Genomic DNA, 15,543 nt, shown 5'->3' with positions numbered 1-15,543 from the left:
AGCAAAAGTAACATTTAAAAATCAATATATATGTTATTCCAAAAGGTGTGAATACATATTATTGATGGCTGAGCATAAACTGGATTAAAACAGATATCATAGATAGTGGAGGTTGATAATACTAGTACTAAGGGTTGAGTAGCTATCGCTTCAGCTTGTTTATTAATTATCTGTACCGCAGTACCGGGCATTGTACTGGAAGTTAAAACTAAGGCACACAGTCAGGAAAATGAAGGACTGCTTAATCCTGCGTTAGTTGAAGCCTTACATGGATAGATACATTGGGTGTTTTTCAAATGCCACCCTATTCCCTGTGTAGTGCACTACTTTTGACCAGGGCCCATAGGGAATAGGATGCGATTTAGGACCATCAATGTCCTAAAAGGACTCAAAACAACAAGCCCCAATTGATTTGAACAAATAAGGACATGCGGTGCCATTGGGAACATTCAGCCTGCAGGCTGGGCGACAGCTAAAGGAGAGCTGAGGGGGTTTCTGGTTATTGGGTCGCAATGACCGTCTTCAAAAACGTTTGAGGCACCATCAATCAATCAGCAACCCGCTCCTCTTCCCCAAAATAGTTTGAAGCAATCAGATTGAATTAGAGAAAGGCCTCGGATAGGAGGGCACACTCAAAAGATCATAGGAGGGCATACTCAAAACTTAAGAGAGAACTCAGCAGTGCTCACTATTGAGTTTTATTGACAGTTGACGTTCAGCTCAGCTTATCAGTCAAATTTGACTGATGTTTTAGAACATGCACAGTGATGGTGGGTGGATAGGGGTGTGCGAGTACATGAGTACATGTAACAGGGTGCATTCCGTTCCGCCCCGAGCAGAACTCAAACCAGCAACCTTCTGCACAACAACGCACTACTCAAAGCCAATCGCTTAGCCAAGAGAGCAAGATACCTGTCCATCACTTTGAGCGACAGTTGGCTTTAGAGCACAGGGAAGGTGGCTTTAGATCACGCGAACACATGCACTACCAGCTCATACCTACCTACCATGCCACTCATGACTTGTTCTTTCTACGTGAGAGTCATGAACGTAATTAATGTCGTATGTTTACTAACTCCAAAACCAGAGGTCAACAGTGGTCAACCACAGGAGGTGGCAGCTTAATTGGAGAGGATGGGATCATGGTAATGGCTGGAGCGGAATTAGTGAAACGGTATCAAATACATCAAACAAAAATGAAATAAATAAAAACACATGGTTTCAGCCTCCTGAGTGGCGCAGTGATCTAAGGCATTGCATCGCAGTGCTGGCTGTGCCACTAGAGTTTCTGGGTTCAAGTCCAGGATTTGTCGCGACCGGGAGACCAATGGGGCAGTGGACAATTGGCCCAGCGTCGTCTGGGTTAGGGGAGGGTTTGGCCGGCAGGGATGTCCCTGTCTCATCGTGCTCTAGTGACTCCTGTGGCGGGCCGGGCGCAGTGCACGCTGACACGGTCCCAGGTGCATGGTGTTTCCTCCAACACATTGGTGCAGCTGGCTTCTGGGTTAAGTGGGCATTGTGTCAAGAAGCAGTGCGGCTTGGTTGAGTTGTGTTTCGGAGGACGCACGGCTCTCGACCTTCGCCTCTCCCGAGTTGCAGCGATGAGACAAGACTGTAACTACCAATTGGATACCACGAAATTAGGGAGAAAAAGGGGTAAAAGTAACAAAACAATTCTACAACAAAAAACACATGGTTTCCATGCGTGTGATGCCATTCCATTCGCTCTGTTCCTAGTAGTTTTATGAGCCGTCCTCTCCTCAGCAGCCTCCACTGTGGTCAACCCACACATGCTGATGGCCTTTCACCCTGGAGGAGGGATGGTATGGGGTGGATGATTGGTATGGACCTGCTTCAATACTCCATACACTCAGTCTCCCTTGCATGGCATTAAGGACAGGTGGTAGAAGGGGAACAGGTGCAGCTACTGTAGATGGGCACGGTAGAGTGGTGGCAGAGGCTTTTGTCTGACTCTTGGGCCGATGACAGATGTGCAGTGCTTTGGCACAAGAGAAGGGCAGGACAGACGCACTATGAACCTCACCTCAGACTCACCCCTGACTTAAACACAGGTTAGTCCCGCAGGGATTACAAACAAGCAGTACTATTACAACTGCCAAAAACTGTAGACATCATTAAGACGCCATTAGACAGCGATAGCATGAATGTGGATGGAAGGAGATGAACTGCACAATGTGCCTCAGGCACTGTATCTCAGCCCAAACTTGGCATTGTAACCTCCTCTTAAAGAAGGTTAGTCCCATGAAGCTCAGTTGGTAGAGCTTGCAGCGCCATGGGTTGTGGGTTCGATTCCCATGGGGGACCGGTATGAGAAATGGATGAAAATGTATCCGCTCACTACTGTAAGTCGGTCTGGATAAGAGCGTCTGCTAAATGACTCAAGTGTAAATGAGCCGTCAACTGGCTGGAGGTAGAAATTGCCCCTAACCACATGTCTAAAAAGCCCTCTAATAGAGATCACTGCTCCCACTGCAGCATAACAACCAGGCAATTACACGCAATTCTGGTAATAACATGGTGTGATGGCACAGCATGAGCAGCAAATATACAGAACAAATAAATGATAATCATTTGCAAACCCAGGCTGCTTTCAAAGGTCAAGTAAGGGAGGAGGACATATGAAAGTTGAAGCATAAGGGTTATTCCCTAGTCCATTTTCAGAGTGGTGCCCCGGTCAGCTATGCTCTGCACATAGAAACAGTGCTGTTTACCCTGCCTCTGCTCTCTGTTCAATCATCATTTGAGCTAATGAAGGGGTTGTGCTCCAGGTTGACACAAGCTCTCTCTCTCTCTCTCTCTCTCTCTGGCCAGATGGGTTTGTGTTTCCCTCTGCCAATCCACTTGCTCGTTTAAGGAGCTGGCTTGGGTCTCCTGGCATCGCCATGGAGACTGGCGAGAGAGGTGAGGTGAAAGGATGAAAGGAGGGAGAGTGCGGTCAGTAGTGCCAAATGTTGTGTCAAAGCCTGTATCAAAACACACATTGACTTAGACACTATGAGCACAACCAGGACCGTGATGTGAACACATTTCAAATCAAATCAAATGTTATTTGTCACATGCGCCGAATACAACAGGTGTAGGTAGACCTTACAGTGAAATGCTTACTGACAAGCCCTTAACCAACAATGCAGTTTTAAGAAAAAAAGTGATATGTATTTACTAAAATAAACTGAAGTAAAAAATTCATAATATAAATGAATAAGAAAAATAGAAACTGAAGAGCAGCAGTAAAATAACAATAGCTAGGCTATATACAGGGGGTACCAGTACAGAGTCAATGTGCGGGGACACCGGTTAGTCGAAGTAATTTAGGTAATATGTACATGTAGATAGAGGTAAAGTGACTATGCATGGATAATAAACAGAGAGTAGCAGCAGCGTAAAAATGGGTGTGGGACAATGCAAATAGTCCGGGTAGCCATTTGATTAGCTGTTCAGGAGTCTGATGGCTTGGGGGTAGAAGCTGTTTAGAATCCTTTTGGACCTAGACTTGGCGCTCCGGCACCGTTTGCCGTGTGGTAATATAGAGAACAGTCTATGACTAGGGTGGCTGGGGTCTTTGGCAATTTTTTGTGCCTTCCAGATATCCAGGTCAAAAATAGCATTGTTCTTGCACTACAATTATGTTTGAATGTCTGTGCAATGTTTTAGTTTTACCCAAAGACAATTGTCTAATTGGCTGTGTTTTTACACAAAACATGATTCAAGGGCCTCCCGAGTGGCGCAGCGGGCTAAAGCACTGTGCATCGCAGTGCTTGAGGCGTCACTACAGACTCGGGTTCGATCCCGGGCTGTGTCTTAGCCGGCTGCGACTCGGGAAACCCATGAGGCGGCGCACAATTGGCCCAGCGTCGTCTGGGTTAGGGGAGGGTTTGGCCGGCCGGGATGTCCTTGTCCCATCGCGCACTAGTGACTCCTGTGGCGGGCTGGGGGCAGTGCACGCTGACACGGTCGCCAGTTGTACGGCGTTTCCTCTGACACATTGGTGCGGCTGGTTTGTCAAGAAGCAGTGCGGCTTGGCAGGGTTGCATTTCAGAGGACGCATGACTCTCGACCTTCGCCTCTCCCTAGTCCGTATGGGAGTTGCAGCGATGGGACAAGACTGTAACTACCAATTGGATATCACAAAAAAAATACTAGAGCAAACAGTGGGGAATTACAATCCTGCACTCGCAAGTCTGACACACGACCTCAATCCCATGAATCAATTTCTTGGATGTATGCCATGGTGTGCTTTCCAGTGACTATGTAGCTACAATATAGCTGGAATCGGCTATTTCTGAAGCCACGGTTAAAAGATGCTCTGGTCAAGGACAGACAGAGAGCGATTCAAAGTCAACCGACATTCAGTTTGAAACTCTTCAACAGTATCCTTGAGTTTCAATTACCTGCACTCATGACACTCTGTTTAAAAGCCACTGTAACTCAAAAGCCACTGTAACTCAATCATTCCACAAAGCTGCCATTCTAGCCCACATTTTCCTTTGAGTCTTCAGCAGAGAGTTTAAATGGGATTTCTCTTTGAAGGTGTCTCCTATTTGTCTCAATTCATCCCTGACCTATCAGGTATGGGTTATATGTTATAATAAACTGGATGGTTCGAGCCCTGAATGCTGATTGGCTGACAGTCGTGGTATACCACGGGTATAACAAAACATGTATTTTTACTGCTCTAATTACGTTGGTAACCAGTTTATAATAGCAATAAGGCACCCCGGGGGTTTGTGGTTTATGACCAATATACCATGGCTAAGGGCTGTATCCATGCACTCCAGATTCGTCTGTCAGTCACTCCAGACCAACGCGTTTCCACTGCTCCAGAGTCCAATGGCAGCGAGCTCGGTTTTATGCACCCATCAGCAACGGGTGTGGCTGAAATAGCCGAATCCACTCATTTGAAGGGGTGTCCACATACTTTTGTACATATAGTGCAAATCATTTGCATTTAAATGTGTCTTGGCTATGCGGCTGAGAATCAGTCGGATTGTTTATAACTTATCAAATCAATTGTCGTCGCCCAGTTACACCTGCTTTTGTCATAGTGACACGCTTTATATTCTCGTGCAGAGGGTTGGCGTGTGTGTGCCTGCGCATGCTCACGTTCTTGTGCTTACGTGAAGTTTGCACCTTCTGTGTTTGTGTTGTATTGGAAAGGGGCTGTCCTTGCAGGGCAGGATAACGCAAGGAAGCCACCGTCTGTCTGCATTGGCAGCAGCTGTAAGGACCAAACTGACCATCTTCGCTACTGTAATCATGTGGAGTAGTACAATAGATTGAATTACTATCGAAGGAGGATGGGGGGGAAATTGAAGACAAACACACACACACTCACACACACACACACACACACACACACACACACACAAATACTAAGGGAAATTATCTTCTACTTCTGAGCACAAAAGCTCTGTCTTATGAAACAGTCTCTCTGTAATTGGACAAATGGATCTCACGCTCATCTCTGTCATTACCGCATGAGAGATGTGGCGGTGTTATGGTAATTCACCACTCACCAGTCTAATTATAGAGAGGCTTGTTATACACTCAGCTGTGGACTTTGACAGTGGTGTGTGCAGTGTTGGATAAAGTACTCAATTGTCATACTTGAGTAAATGTAAAGATACCTTAATAGAAAATTACTCAAGTAAAAGTAATAGCCACCCAGAAAAATACTGCTTGAGTAAAACTCTAAAAGTATTTAATTTTAAATATACTTAAGTATCAAATGTAAATGTAATTGCTAAAATATACTTAAGTATTGAAAGTAAAAGTATAAATAATTTCAAATTCCCTATTTTAAGCAAACCAGATGGCACCATTTTTTTATTTTTTTATTTACGGATAGCCAGGGGCACACTCCAACACTCAGACATCATTTACAAAAGAAGCATTTGTGTTTAGTGAGTCCGCCAGATCAGAGGCAGTAGGGATGACCAGGGATGTTCTCTTGATAAGTGCATGAATTGGACCATTTTCCTGTCCTGCTAAGCATTCAAAATGTAACGAGTACTTTTGAGTGTCAGGGAAGATGTTTGAAGTAAAAAGTAAATTATTTTCTTTAGGAATGTAGTGAAGTAAAAGTAAAAGTTGTCAAAAAATTGAAATAGTCAAGTAAAGGACAGATACGAACAAAAACTACTTAAGTAGTACTACACCACTTAGTGTGTATTTGAGGAAGATCCTGCTCCTTGGATCAGAGCCTGTTGAATTTGGAGTGGGCCAAAGTCGTGAGAATCTCTAGTAGGGCACGAGTACCCTCTCCATGAAGCGAGAAACAGAAAGTAAGGCACTACGAGGAAGGTGGGGCACGAGGGCACAGTACAGAGGGAAAGACAGAAACGGGCCAAAGACATCCACCTATTAACCTTGGATATGCTGCGATCATTCCCTCCCTTTATTTCTCTCTCCTCTTTATTTTACTCCTGTGCTCATGCAATAAACCATAATACTTGGGTAGCAATTAGATATATTTTATGGAACAGAGATATTTACGTAGAAATGGTATGGTAGAATGGTAATTACACAGGGATAACCTATTCATTACTTGTTTGTTTATTTAAGCTTCACGAAAAACAGAAGAAAACATTTAAATGTTAAGATTTAATCCATGGCCTCTTACGACTAGTAGTCATTAGTCCTATACTGTACATCATCAGGTCCCACTTTATTTGAAGTGCATCTTATGAAGGCTTCATAAAGCATTTACATAGGCTTCATAAGCACTGCATGAATGAGTCACAAATCATCTAGAACCGTATTTCATGCTCTATAAAATATTAATAAATGTGAGCAAATAAATGGTTGTGTCACACAGTTATGCCACATAGTGAATCTTTATGGAGCACGATATATGGTTGCAGATGATTGTAATGCTTATTGTTGTGCTTATGAAGCCTATATGAAGGCTTCATAAGATGCACTTCAAATAAAGCGGGACCCATCATCATATAGTCACTACATAGTCACTTGTTAGATACTACTGCACTGTTGGAGCTAGGAGCACCCGCAATTACATCCGCTAAATATGTCTATGTGACCAATACTGTTTGATTTGATTTGATAAGTCATGTGTTAATTATTTTGAGTTAGAAGCTTCGTTATTGTTCATGTCCAGTCTTAATGCTAACCTGTATTGAGTGATGTACAGTTCTGTGGTTCTCCCCTCTATCTGTTCGAAGGAGAGTGAGAAAGAGGTGGATATACAAATCGAATCAAAGTTTATTGGTTACGTACACAGTTTAGCAGATGTTATAGCGGGTTCTGTGAAATGCTTATGTTACTTGCTCCTAACAATGCAGTAAAATGTCAATCAAGTACACAAATAATCATAAATGATTACAAAAAAGTATTGACAAAATATACGGAGGGGAGGAGGAGTGAAGGGAACGTGATGATGAATGTTTGAGCTACCATGGGTTTCTCGCTAATGCGTTTCTGAGGTGAGACATTCCAGGGTTATCAGAGCCACAGGAAAGAAAAGTGGTTCATGTATCCATATGTGATATGCACACTGATGCTCTCCTGTTGATCAGAGCTCGGGCCGCGACTGAAATGCCATCCTGTTGCCACGTCGGACACACCCCTGGCCTTCTGATGGTGCTGCAGTAAGGGATCAACAGGTGCTTTCAGGGGATATGGGAAAGAAAGGAGGATGCATTCCTTCAGTAAAGAAAAGGGTGATTTATTCATTCATTTAATCTTGTAGAATACCCGACTGGTTTGTCTATTTATTTCATGACGGAGCGTGCAGAAAATAAGTCCACTAGAGACGGGAGATAATACGGTAATTGGTAAACCCGAGAACTATGTTGCTGTGATTATATCCACAGGGGCTACCTTTTCCTATATATTTACTTCATTCAGGTATTGTATACACGGCTGGTATAAAATGCTCACACAAACTATACTAGATTATGTATGCATTGCAGCAAGCTTTCAAGCCTCCATCAAAGACTTGCACTTGATGACAACAACGAGGGACTTGTTAGGGGGTTTTAGATGAGATATTAATTACAGCTATAAGCAGCAGGGAGTGCTCCATTGTGTCCTAAAGTAGTGCACTACTTTTGACCAGGGCCCTATGTTTAAAGGGAATAATACTGTGCCATTTGGGACGTAACCCGGGACTCAAACCCATACATGAAGTTAGCCCTGTGTCACAGCAGGCAGCTGAGCTATCACTTCCCCTGACTCCTTCTGATGTCTCCACACCACCATGTTCACACCCAGATCACGTTCTCCTGAACCAATTGAAATGCAATCCATTCACAGGTTTTAGCAGGCTCCTCTGTCTCTTTACACACTTGATCTACAAATTCCACAGACACCCCTACTTCCTTCCAAAGGATGCCTTCTGAGCGCCAAGGTAAGAAAGGTCATTCCAGAGCCGGCTCACAAGTGGATGTACAGCTATTACTGTAATCGCTCAGATTGATTTCCATCTGTGTATTATGTCCTGTGTATTGGCACATGGGGCCTGATTGCTTCTATTTTCCTGGGGGACAAATGGAGGGACATGAGGGATGGGACCTTCATTGTCACAGGGATCCCGCTGTGGCTTTTTGCCAATCACTGAAATGCCATAGTGGAGCTCTTCATCACGTTGTGACAGGTGGAGGGACAGGTGTGATTGGAGAATGAGTGAAGGGCTGATGAAGAGGATTGTAATAAACACGGAACTAGAATGATTCTGTTTCTATGGTAATAACTCTGAGCGGGATGGAGGGAGAGACACAGCAAGACACAGCACACAGTTGGCTAATTCAACTTTAATTTGTGGGAGGTGCTCACAGAGACAGGTGTGATTGGTGAATAAGTAAAGGGCTGATAAAGAGGAACTTTGAGATGGAGGTGGGTTAGACCGCAACAGAGCAAACCGTTGTCTAGTTCAACCCGCTGCCAGGCATTTTCCCCTCTTAGGCCTTAACCACATGATGGAGAGAAGTCTCACAAAGCCATGATCGGAGCCACAGTGGAGAGTAATGTTGGTGAGAGGGAGGGAGGGAGACAGATACTGTATGTATCTGGGGAAGTAGGTAGTGGGGGAAGGGGAAGTAGGTAGTGGAGGTAGATGGATGGGGGGTGATTTTCTGGGGCTGTGAGATAGATAGATAGATAGATAGATAGATAGATAGATAGATAGATAGATAGATAGATAGATAGATAGATAGATAGATAGATAGAAAAGAGCCGTTAAATTCTACAACCACCTAAAAGGAAGCGATTCCCAAACCTTCCATAACAAAGCCATCACCTACAGAGAGATGAACCTGGAGAAGAGTCCCCTAAGCAAGCTGGTCCTAGGGCTCTGTTCACAAACACAAACACACCCCACAGAGCCCCAGGACAACAGCACAATTAGACCCAACCAAATCATGAGAAAACAAAAAGATAATTACTTGACACATTGGAAAGAATTAACAAAAAAACAGAGCAAACTAGAATGCTATTTGGCCCTAAACAGAGAGTACACAGTGGCAGAATACCTGACCACTGTGACTGACCCAAACTTAAGGAAAGCTTTGACTATGTACAGACTCAGTGAGCATAGCCTTGCTATTGAGAAAGGCCGCCGTAGGCAGACATGGCTCTCAAGAGAAGACAGGCTATGTGCACACTGCCCACAAAATGAGGTGGAAACTGAGCTGCACTTCCTAACCTCCTGCCCAATGTATGACCATATTAGAGAGACATATTTCCCTCAGATTACACAGATCCACAAAGAATTTGAAAACAAATCCAATTTTGATAAACTCCCATATCTACTGGGAGAAATTCCACAGTGTGCCATCACAGCAGCAAGATTTGTGACCTGTTGCCACAAAAAAAGGGCAACCAGTGAAGAACAAACACCATTGTAAATACAACCCATATTTATGCTTATTTATTTTAACTTGTGTGCTTTAACCATTTGTACATTGTTACAACACTGCATATATATAATATGACATTTGTAATGTCTTTATTGTTTTGAAACTTCTGTATGTGTAATGTTTACTGTTCATTTTTATTGTTTATTTGACTTTTGTATATTACCTACCTCACTTGCTTTGGCAATGTTAACACATGTTTCCCATGCCAATAAAGCCCCTTGAATTGAATTGAAATAGATAGATAGATACAACTATGACAACATAACCAACAAAAACGGGTCACAACTCCTGCAGCTCTGTCGCACGCTGGGTATGTACATAGTCAATGGTAGGCTTCGAGGGGACTCCTATGGTAGGTTCACCTATAGCTCATCTCTTGGCAGTAGCACTGTAGACTACTTTATCACTGACCTCAACCCAGAGTCTCTCAGAGCGTTCACAGTCAGCCCACTGACACCCCTATCAGACCACAGCAAAATCACAGTCTACTTGAACAGAGCAATACTCAATCATGAGGCATCAAAGCCAAAGGAACTGAGTAACATTAAGAAATGCTATAGATGGAAGGAATGCAGTTTGGAAACCTACCAAAAAACAATTAGGCAACAGCAAATTCAATCCCTTTTAGACAACTTCCTGGGTAAAATGTTCCACTGCAATAGTGAAGGTGTAAACTTGGCAGTAGAAAATCTTAACAGTATATTTGACCTCTCAGCTTCCCTATCAAATCTAAAAATCTCAAATAGAAAACCGAAGAAAATGAACAACAATGACAAATGGTTTGATAAAGAATGCAAAAATCTAAGAAATAAATTGAGGAACCTGTCCAACCAAAAACATAGAGACCCGGAAAACCTGAGTCTACGCCTTCACTATGGCGAATCACTAAAACAATACAGAAATACACTACGGAAAAAGAAGGAACAGCACGTCAGAAATCAGCTCAATGTAATTGAAGACTCCATAGACTCTAACCAATTCTGGGAAAATTGGAAAACACTAAACAAACAACAACACGAAGAATTATCTATCCAAAATGGAGATGTATGGGTAAACCACTTCTCCAATCTTTTTGGCTCTATAACAAAGAATAAACAACAAAAACATATACATGATCAAATACAAATCCTAGAATCAACTATTAAAGACTACCAGAACCCATTGGATTCTCCAATTACCTTGAATGAGTTACAGGACAAAATAAAAACCCTCAAACCCAAAAAGGCCTGTGGTGTTGATGGTATCCTTAATGAAATGATCAAATATACAGACAACAAATTCCAATTGGCTATACTAAAACTCTTTAACATCGTCCTTAGCTCTGGCATCTTCCCCAATATTTGGAACCAAGGACTGATCACCCCAATCCACAAAAGTGGAGACAAATTTGACCCCAATAACTACCGTGGAATATGCGTCAACAGTAACCTTGGGAAAATACTCTGCATTATCATTAACAGCAGACTCGTACATTTCCTCAATGAAAACAATGTACTGAGCAAATGTCAAATTGGCTTTTTACCAAATTACCGTACAACAGACCATGTATTCACCCTACACACCCTAATTGACAACCAAACAAACCAAAACAAAGGCAAAGTCTTCTCATGCTTTGTTGATTTCAAAAAAGCCTTCGACTCAATTTGGCATGAGGGTCTGCTATACAAATTGATGGAAAGTGGTGTTGGGGGTAAAACATACGACATTATAAAATCCATGTACACAAACAACAAGTGTGCGGTTAAAATTGGCAAAAAACACACACATTTCTTCACACAGGGTCGTGGGGTGAGACAGGGATGCAGCTTAAGCCCCACCCTCTTCAACATATATATCAACGAATTGGCGCGGGCACTAGAACAGTCTGCAGCACCCGGTCTCACCCTACTAGAATCCGAAGTCAAATGTCTACTGTTTGCTGATGATCTGGTGCTTCTGTCACCAACCAAGGAGGGCCTACAGCAGCACCTAGATCTTCTGCACAGATTCTGTCAGACCTGGGCCCTGACAGTAAATCTCAGTAAGACCAAAATAATGGTGTTAATTAATAATAATTACATTTGACTTCAGTGTGCACATAGCCTGTCTTCTCTTGAGAGCCATGTCTGCCTACGGCGGCCTTTCTCAATAGCAAGGCTATGCTCACTGAGTCTGTACATAGTCAAAGCTTTCCTTAAGTTTGGTTCAGTCACAGTGGTCAGGTATTCTGCCACTGTGTACTCTCTGTTTAGGGCCAAATAGCATTCTAGTTTGCTCTGTTTTTTTGTTAATTCTTTCCAATGTGTCAAGTAATTATATTTTGTTTTCTCATGATTTGGTTGGGTCTAATTGTGCTGTTGTCCTGGGGCTCTGTGGTTTGTGTTTGTGAACAGAGCCCTAGGACCAGCTTGCTTAGGGGACTCTTCTCCAGGTTCACAAGAAAAGGGCAACCAGTGAAGAACAAACACCACTGTAAATACAACCCATATTTATGTTTATTTATTTTAACTTGTGTGCTTTAACCATTTGTACATTGTTACAACACTGCATATATATAATATGACATTTGTAATGTCTTTATTGTTTTGAAACTTCTGTATGTGTAATGTTTACTGTTCATTTTTATTGTTTATTTGACTTTTGTATATTACCTACCTCACTTGCTTTGGCAATGTTAACACATGTTTCCCATGCCAATAAAGCCCCTTGAATTGAATTGAATTGAATTGAATAGATAGATAGATAGATAGATAGATAGATAGATAGATAGATAGATAGATAGATAGATAGATAGATAGATAGATAGATAGATAGATAGATAGATAGATAGATAGATAGATAGATAGATAGATAGATAGATAGATAGATAGATAGATAGAATAATTAAATAAAAGATAATTACTTGACACATTGGAAAGAATTAACAAAAAAACAGAGCAAACTAGAATGCTATTTGGCCCTAAACAGAGAGTACACAGTGGCAGAATACCTGACCACTGTGACTGACCCAAACTTAAGGAAAGCTTTGACTATGTACAGACTCAGTGAGCATAGCCTTGCTATTGAGAAAGGCCGCCGTAGGCAGACATGGCTCTCAAGAGAAGACAGGCTATGTGCACACTGCCCACAAAATGAGGTGGAAACTGAGCTGCACTTCCTAACCTCCTGCCCAATGTATGACCATATTAGAGAGACATATTTCCCTCAGATTACACAGATCCACAAAGAATTTGAAAACAAATCCAATTTTGATAAACTCCCATATCTACTGGGAGAAATTCCACAGTGTGCCATCACAGCAGCAAGATTTGTGACCTGTTGCCACAAGAAAAGGGCAACCAGTGAAGAACAAACACCATTGTAAATACAACCCATATTTATGCTTATTTATTTTAACTTGTGTGCTTTAACCATTTGTACATTGTTACAACACTGTATATATATAATATAACATTTGTAATGTCTTTATTGTTTTGAAACTTCTGTATGTGTAATGTTTACTGTTAATTTGTATTGTTTATTTCACTTTTGTATAATATCTACCTCACTTGCTTTGGCAATGTTAACACATGTTTCCCATGCCAATAAAGCCCCTTGAATTGAATTGAATAGAATAGAATAGAATAGAATAGAATAGAATAGAATAGAATAGAATAGAATAGAATAGATAGATAGATAGATAGATAGATAGATAGATAGATAGATAGATAGATAGATAGATAGATAGATAGATAGATAGATAGATAGATAGATAGATAGATAGATAGATAGATTCAATTCAATTCCGGAGTTCCGGAGTTCCAAATTAAGCAGCAACAGCTGAAAAGATGAGCTCCTAAAAATATTGAATTTTACATGGTTTTTAGAGGAAAGTATATCGAAAAAAAGCAAAAGAAAACTGCAAGACTGATTAGGAGACCAAACAAGCAGCAAACAAAGAAGAAAGGCCTTCGAAAAAAGTAAAATTATACAATTTTCTTAGCTAGCTAAGTTGTTTACCTGTTGCTAGGCAGTTGCTAGGGACTCTCCTGAAAGAAGCTAGCTAGCTAACAAGGAGAGAGAGAGAGAGAGAGGTCATGATCAGATGATCAGATGAGCTCCTGCATTTTTCAGCATTTTCTTTAAAAAAGATAGATTTAGAGTTAGTTAAACTTGGATTTTTTGTGGAACTGAGAGAGATACAGCTTCAACTGTATTCAACTGTAACTGACTTGATACAGCTTCAACTAGCACTGACGTGTCAAGTGAGAGGTGTCAAAGACCATTAGCCCAACAATGGCAGGAGAGTCGAATAGTCTACCCCAACCAAATGGAGAGGCCTTAGAAGCTCCCTCCTGCTGTTCAGAGGTAATTAAAATACAGTACCCTGTGAGTGTAAAGAATGATAAGGCAAGAAAAGAGCACAAAATGAAGCTCCTTATGGAAAATCAAGAGACACTTTTTGCTGACTATTACAAAAATGGGAACATCAGCAACCTTATCTTCCACACAAACCATCCCCTGGCATGGCACAGTGCTATATTAGCACACTACCCCTCTGTTAAGAGAGGGGGGGTTAACGAGGGGTGGAAACTCAGGATACTTGACAACGAGGACTCTGAGTCAGCTAACATAAATCTATATAAGTCTGGAACAGTATTGGTACAGGGCAACCCCAAACAGTTTCAGCTGGACTTTCACCTAATCAAAGAATTAGCCCAGCAGGAGAAGCTCTCCCTTGATAAAGATACCCCCACCCCAAGCGGGTCAGACCAAACCTCTTCACCATATAACCCCACAGACGAGCAACCCTCAGCAGACAGTCAACCTCCCAGTACAGAGCACTTCTCCCTCATTGAAATGAAGGATAAATTCACCCAGCTGGAGGTAAGGCAGGTGGAGCTGGAACAGCAGGTGATTACACTCCAGTCAGCACAGACCCAGACAACAGTCCAGCACAACAACCCCTTAACCAGACCAGGAGAGCTGGAGGTGGAGAGAGACATATCTGCACTCTGGACAGTGGTGAGACAACTTCAACAGGAGAAAGAGCAGAAGCAGGAGCAGAACAAAGCACTAGAGGAGAGGATCAGACTGCTGGAGGAGAGGGAGAGGGGGATGGAGGAGAGGATCAGACTGCTGGAGGAGAGGTTGAGGGGGATGGCATGTGACAGAGAACAACCCACTAGGGAGGTGGCCATCCCCACAGAGACGCCAGCAGAACAGCCCACCTCAGCACCGGACAAAAGTCTCGACACCACAGCAGAACAGTCCACACCAGACCCTGACCATAGAGTCAACATCACAGCAGAACAGACAAAAGAAAAAACCCAAGCCCAGCAGCTCTCACCCCCCCTGAGCACCCCCCCTGTCAGCCACCCTGATAGCCCTCCTGACAACCCCCCCACACCCACTGAGAACAAACACAAGACACAGATTGTTCTCCTTATGGACTCAAATGGGAAATATATAGAAGAAAAAAAACTTTTTCCCAAACACAGTGTGTCTAAACTCTGGTGTCCAAACACCCAGCGCGCCCTAGACCTTCTGTCTGAGGACAAACTAGGCTCACCTAGCCACATAATAATACACACAGGCACAAACGACCTGAGAGCAAAGCAGGAAAGGGTGGCCACAGAACTGAAGGGAGTGATTGAAAAAGCTTCTTCTACTTTCCCCAATGCACAAGTGG

The sequence above is a fragment of the Salvelinus alpinus genome, chromosome 2 (assembly GCF_045679555.1).
Source record: "Salvelinus alpinus chromosome 2, SLU_Salpinus.1, whole genome shotgun sequence".
In the NCBI taxonomy this organism is placed as follows: domain Eukaryota; kingdom Metazoa; phylum Chordata; class Actinopteri; order Salmoniformes; family Salmonidae; genus Salvelinus; species Salvelinus alpinus.
This window is presented reverse-complemented; position numbering follows the sequence as displayed.